The sequence below is a fragment of the Ovis canadensis genome, chromosome 8 (assembly GCF_042477335.2).
Source record: "Ovis canadensis isolate MfBH-ARS-UI-01 breed Bighorn chromosome 8, ARS-UI_OviCan_v2, whole genome shotgun sequence".
Classification (NCBI taxonomy): Eukaryota; Metazoa; Chordata; class Mammalia; order Artiodactyla; family Bovidae; genus Ovis; species Ovis canadensis.
Window position 1 is genome coordinate 73,895,353 of NC_091252.1, and position 6,343 is coordinate 73,901,695.

Genomic DNA, 6,343 nt, shown 5'->3' on the forward strand with positions numbered 1-6,343 from the left:
TAATGGGCTCTCTGGGTTTAGCAATCCCTCTGGGCAGTCTGAAGTTGTTTTGTGATCTCTGATTTATCCCCTCAGCTGTCTCCCCTTTCCCCTATAATTTTCCCTACACTACCCATTTCTCCCTAAATTCCCTTTGGCTCTGTACCTCTCGATTTCACTCTAGGCTTCCCAGGTAGCTCAGTGGTAAAGAATCTGCCTGCCTATGCCGGAGACACAGGAGACTTAGCTTCAATCCCTGGGCCGGGAAGATCCCCTGGAGTAGGAAATGACAACCCACTCCAGTATTGTCTGGAAAATTCCATGGACAGAGAAGCTTGGCGGGCTATAGTCTATGGGATTGCAAAGAGTCCGACACGACTGAGCACAGTCAGCTGACACGTGGAGCTCTGATCGTCTCTGCAGAGCTTTCTATGTGGCTTTTTGACTGGGGCAGGATCTCTGTTGGAAGGTGTGTGTCTCTGCAGGAGGGAGTGGAGGTGGGCAGGTGACATTTAGACACATCAGTGCTCACAGGTGGGTATGTAACTGATGCTAAATTTTAGACTGAATGGCTTCTATGGAAATGGAGGATTGACATGGGGGAGACGAGGAAAGAAGGTAGGGAGGAAGAATGTTTGAAAAGGTTGGAAAGGCCATGACCCATGGATGGGCCCATGAGCTGACTAGAATGGCACTAGCCCTCTCCACGACATCAGCTCCAGGAAAGCAGGGACTTCACCTATGTGCTTTCTGGAGTCTCCTCAGGAGTTGAGGAGGGCCTGAGAAAAGAAAGTGAAGTCGCTCAGTCGTGTCCGATTCTGCGATTCCCATGGACTGTAGCCCACCAGGCATCTCTGTCAATGGGATTTTCCCAGCAAGAGTACTGGAGTGGGTTGCCATTTCCTTCTCCAGGGGCGTCTTCCTGACCCTGGGATCGAACCCAGGTCTCCCGCATTGGAGGCAGATGCTTTACCCTCTGAGCCACCAGGGAAGCCCTGAGGAGGGCCTGACAGGCAGCAAATGCCCGATATTTGTTGAACGAGTGAATGTTATTGTTGTGAGATTGCTGTTGCCTAAAACTGCCGTACTTAGAAGTTTGTCAGTTGTGCAGTGTCTTTTAGTTGACAAATATTTAGGAGTGGCTGGAAATAGTCTGGGGAAGTAGAAATGAGCCCATTAAAGTTGGCCTTGACGGACAGACTAGGAGTTTTGAGGTGGAAGAAGAGGTTGGAGTAATTCTGGTTACAGGGAGGGGGCATTTTAGGAGCCAGACTCTACAGGATGCTTCACAAATCCTGCATCAGTCATCACAGCTCAGCTCCTTTCTAACTGGGTAAACTGGGGCAAGAGTCTCTTGTCGAATCTCTGAATTCTTCTCCTTGGCTGACTTATAAATGATTGACGTTGGGGCATTCAGACCTGAGCGCTTCTCTTTTTTCTCCTCCATGCCAATGACCCTAAACCCCATGTATATGCAGATAATCCCTTTTTTTAAAAATCTCTAATCCACATTTGGGTACTCAACTGTCTAACTGACCTCTTGGTTTGGCTGCGTGCTCACCTTTTTTTTTTTTTTTACAATCAAACTGGAACTCTTGATTTCATGTCCCATTTCTTTTTCTCAAAACCTGCTTCTACTGCAATCAACCCAGCCCAGTTCCTGGCCCTGGCATTCACCCAGAGGCTTAAGCTAGAAACCTCTTTTTAAAGATATTTTTTATATGGGCTATTACTAAACTCTTTATTGTTAAAATACAGCTTCACTTTATGTTTTGATTTTATGGCCACAGGATACATGCGATCTTAGGTCTCCAAGCAGGGATCGAACTCCCGGCCCCACTCCTGCATTGGAAGGCAAAGTCCTAACCACCAGACCATGAAGGAAGTCCCTAGAAACCTCTTTAAATTCTCCCTTTTCCTCACTTTCCTCCACATCCATGAGCAAGTCACAAAGGCTCTGTCTCAAAAAACAGCCCCTTCATCTCTTCACTGGTGTGCACTCCACCTGCTCCTCGAGCCCAACCCCATCATCTCCTGCCCTGACTCTTTCAGTAGCTGCCCAACTGGTTTCCCAGGTTTACCTCTTGCACCCTCACCAGCCTTACATGACACTAAGCTAGAGTGATGTTTGAAATTTTAATTCAGATTTGTCTTTGCACTGTTCTCATTCCATCCAGTCTTCCCATTGCATGGAATAAGCTCCGAACTCCTTGCCATTTTGCAGAGCATTTTCCATCTGCGGCCTCTTTCCACCTCACTCCCCTCAACTCCTCCACTCCCTTCCCAGCTCCTGCTTGTTCTGAAGCCTCCACACTCTCCCTTCCATCCTTTCTTGGTTGAATCCTTTCTCACCCTGAACCTCTCAGCTTAAATATCACCTAGTTAGAGATGCCTTTTTTTTTTCTGTAAAGGAATTTTTTCTTTCTTTAACTCATTAGGTCTTTTTTTGGCTTTATTTTATATTGGAGTATTGTTAATTACCAACGTGCCGCTACTTTCAGGTACGTGCTAAGTCACTTCAGTCGTGTCCGACTCTACAACCCTTGGACTGTATCCCGCCAGGCTTCTCCGTCCATGGGATTCTCCAGGCAAGCATACTGGAGTGGGTTGTCGTTTCCTCCTCCAGGGGATCTTCCCAACCCAGGGATCAAACCCACGTCTCCTGCATCTTCTGCATTATAGGCGGATTCTTTACCCACTGAGACACCTGGGAAGCCCTAGGTTCAGGTGTGCAGCAAACTGACTCAGTTATACATATACATGTGTCTATTCTTTTCCAAATTCCTTTCGTATTTAGCTTGTTACATAATATTGAGCCGAGTTTTCTGCGCTATGCAGTAGGCTTTGTTGATTATCCATTTTAAATATATGCCTTTTAAAACCAACCCAAAGTAGTCCAACCCATCTATTACTTTCTCACACAAGACTCTACTGTTTACTTCTCAGGACTCTTCACAGTCTATAATTATTTTATTTGCTGACTTGGTTATCCCCAGTTAGGATGTAAATTACATAAGATCAAGGACCCTGTCTTACACAGTGGAGGATCTCAATCTCTTAGAAAAGTATCTGGTACAGACTTGGCACTCAGTAAACATTTCCTGAATAGATGGATGAGCTCTGGAGGCCTAATTTTTCTTTTTGAGTTTATTATTAATTTAAGGATAATTGCTTTATAATATTTGTTTCTGCCAAACATTAACATGAATCAGCTATAGGTATATGTATGTCCCCTCCCTCTTGAACCTCCTTTCCAGCTCCCTCCCCACCCCACCCCTCTAGGTGGTTACAGAGCCCTAGTTTGAGTTCCCTGAGTCATACAAAAATATGGAGTCCTTCATGAATTTGCATAGGGGCCATGCTAGTTTTCTCTGTATCATTCCAATTTTAGTATATGTGCTGCTGAAATGAGCATCCTCATTTTCTTATTCTGTGACCTAAAGGTAAAACATAAAGCCCTGTTTCATAGAGTTGTTGTGAGGATTAAATATGAAAAAATTCTAAGAGATCAATAAATGTTAGCCACTATTACTATTACCAATACTACTTCTAGTAATAGTCATACTAGTAGTATCGCTATTCTTTCAACAGCCCTTATGAGGTAGTTAAAATTATCTAGAATTTACAAATAAGGAAATGAAGATTAGACATTCAAACAGCCTATGTTAAGATCACTTAGTATGCCTTAGAGCTTGAATTTAAGAGCGAGGAGTTGGAAATGACTGAAGAGCTCATTTCTTAGTGATTAGAAGAAAGGTGTTTCCGATGGCATTACCAAGCTTTGGACAGAGGGACTCTAAGGGGAAGAGATATGTTATGCTGAGCAGGTATCTGGATATCCAAGGTTTGATGCCTAGTGAACTATCGGGGATAGAAGTCTCACTCGTGTGAGAGGTCAGCAGTTTTAGATTTGTGTATCCAAGAATATAACTTCTCCATTGTGATCATGATACCGCTATCTAGAAAGCTGTTCATTTAGTGTTGGCAGAAACACACATACACGTACTCCTTGTGGTCAAAAGAGAGTGCCAACTCCTCAGATGGGCCCCTCTCTCTTAGCTACCCTGCTCCCTACTGGAATCCCCTTCTGTTTTCTAATCCTAGATCCTTCCTCACAGCATCCTGTATCCCTTTTGGAGGCTCACTTTGTGGGCCTCAAGCATTAACTTCAGGACCCAGAAGCAGGCCTTTGAGTTCTGATGTTGTATCATGCTCGGGTGATGTGAATTTTTTAGAATAAAAAAAACAAAGTAGGATACCAAAAACTCTCTCTTCTTATACTGATGTCTTTCAAAATAGCTAAAATTGGTCTAGCACTTATCATATGCCAGGGACTAGTCTAAATACTTTAGATGAACATATAAAATGTTTGTTTTAGGGAATAAGGAAAAGAAAAGTGATGAATAGAAGAGACAGAACAAAGACTATAAGGCTGATGGATAAAGAAGATGGATAAGGCATTGTTTTATGGCTCATAGTAAAGAACCTGCCTGCAATGTGGGAGACCTGGGTTCAATCTCTGGTTGGGGAAGATCCCCTGGAGAAGAGAACTGGCTACCCACTTCACTATTCTGGTCTAGAGAATTCCATACATACATACATACATACATACAGGTCAAAAAACATATATAACCAACATCCCAAAGACCCATCCTGTGCTCCCTCCCTTCCCTGAGACAGAGACTATCAGGCCCAAGTTTCTCACAACCTCCATGCTATTCTGCCTCTTTGGCAGCTTCAAACACAAAAGCCACTGAATATTAGGAACCTTGGGCATTGTCTAATCGACATGCCTCCCCCTCATTTTGAGTTCAGAGGGGAAATGGCTTGTTCAAGATCACACAGAGAGTTACAGAATCTGAATCTCTTTCTACTGGTCCAAGGGGTCACAAAGAGTTGGACACAACTGGGCAACTTTCACGTCCACACACTTTAGAATCAAGCACTTCAAGGAAGAGATGGTCAACAGTCTCAAGTTTCTCTTAAATTGGAGGAAGAAAATTAGGTTCATATTTAACTTCAGAGAAGTGTTTATGTAGAGAACTTAGAACTCAGAGTCGGAGAAGGCAATGGCATCCCACTCCAGTACTCTTGCCTGGAGAATCCCATGGATGGAGGAGCCTGATAGGCTGCAGTCCATGGGGTCGCTAAGAGTTGGACTCGACTGAGTGACTTCACTTTCACTTTTCACTTTCATGCACTGGAGAAGGAAATGGCAACCCACTCCAGTGTTCTTGCCTGGAGAATCCCAGGGACGGGGGAGCCTGGTGGGCTGCTGTCTATGGGATCACACAGAATCGGAAATGACTGAAGTGACTTAGCAGTAGCAGTTAGAACTCAGATTACTAGCAAAATGAGGGAGGAAGTATAAACAGATGGTATAGAGAGTCTTCCACACATTTGACAGCAAACAGAAGTAGCCAAGAGGCATGATCGCTAGAGAAGATAGCGAGGTAAAGGGAAATATTTGCTCAATTTGAGAGACCTATAAATTTTGAAAGGTAGAATGCAAGAAGCAAAAGAGGTGGAAGAAGAGAAAAGATATGGAAAGGGGAGGGGAATAATGATGGGTGCAAAACACCCTTCAACGTTGATCTGAGATCAAACAAAGCTGAGGTTCTTAAGCTGGGATGTGTTATGGAGTCACTTGGGAGCCTTAAAAACAATCAGTGCATGGATCCCACCTCCAGAACTTCTGATTCAACTGGTCTGGGAGTGCCTGGGCATCAAAACATGTAATATTTCTTAACTGAGTCTAACATACAGCCAAGTTTGGGAACTGCTAATCCAGGACTCAAGAGACTCTCTCCTCTTTGAATCTGAAAATAAGAACTAAGAAAATGATGTAAGGATAGATCATTTGAATTGAAGACAAGTTTAACTGATGAAACTCACACATGTTGGCTTGGATCATCTTAGTAAAAAAAAGAAAAATTAAACAGGTGATTTGATTATCAGTGGAGTGGGAAGAAGGAAGTTTGAAGACAGAGGCTTCTCAAATAGCTAACATGAGGGGCACATGGAAGAGACTCCTGTAGCAGAGAAGTGATGGACAACATGGAATAACGATGTTGTTGTGCCTGGGTATTTGTTGAGCCAGGATTTCACACAGATTGGTCCTCTTATAGTTGGGCTTCATAGATTGATAGAGATGTATAGGGTGATGAAGGGTGATCCACGGGCTCAGGAAGGTCAAAGGAAGGAGTCCATTGACCATAGAGTCCAGTGTTGGGCTATGGTTGGTTAGGAAACAAGCTGAGTAGATTTGGACAGTGGGAGAGACAACCTGTAAGGTTGTGGTTAGAGAAAGGAACATTAGCAACCGAAATCCCAAGTGGAAAATAATCCTTCAGGATCTATACCT

At 43.7% G+C, this 6,343-nt stretch overlaps 1 pseudogene; it reads right to left on the bottom strand.

Annotated features, from left to right (window-relative positions):
• Positions 1-3,300: 3,300 nt before the first annotated feature.
• LOC138445478 (U6 spliceosomal RNA) lies at positions 3,301-3,394 on the bottom strand (annotated as a pseudogene).
• Between the last annotated feature and the right edge of the window lie 2,949 nt (positions 3,395-6,343).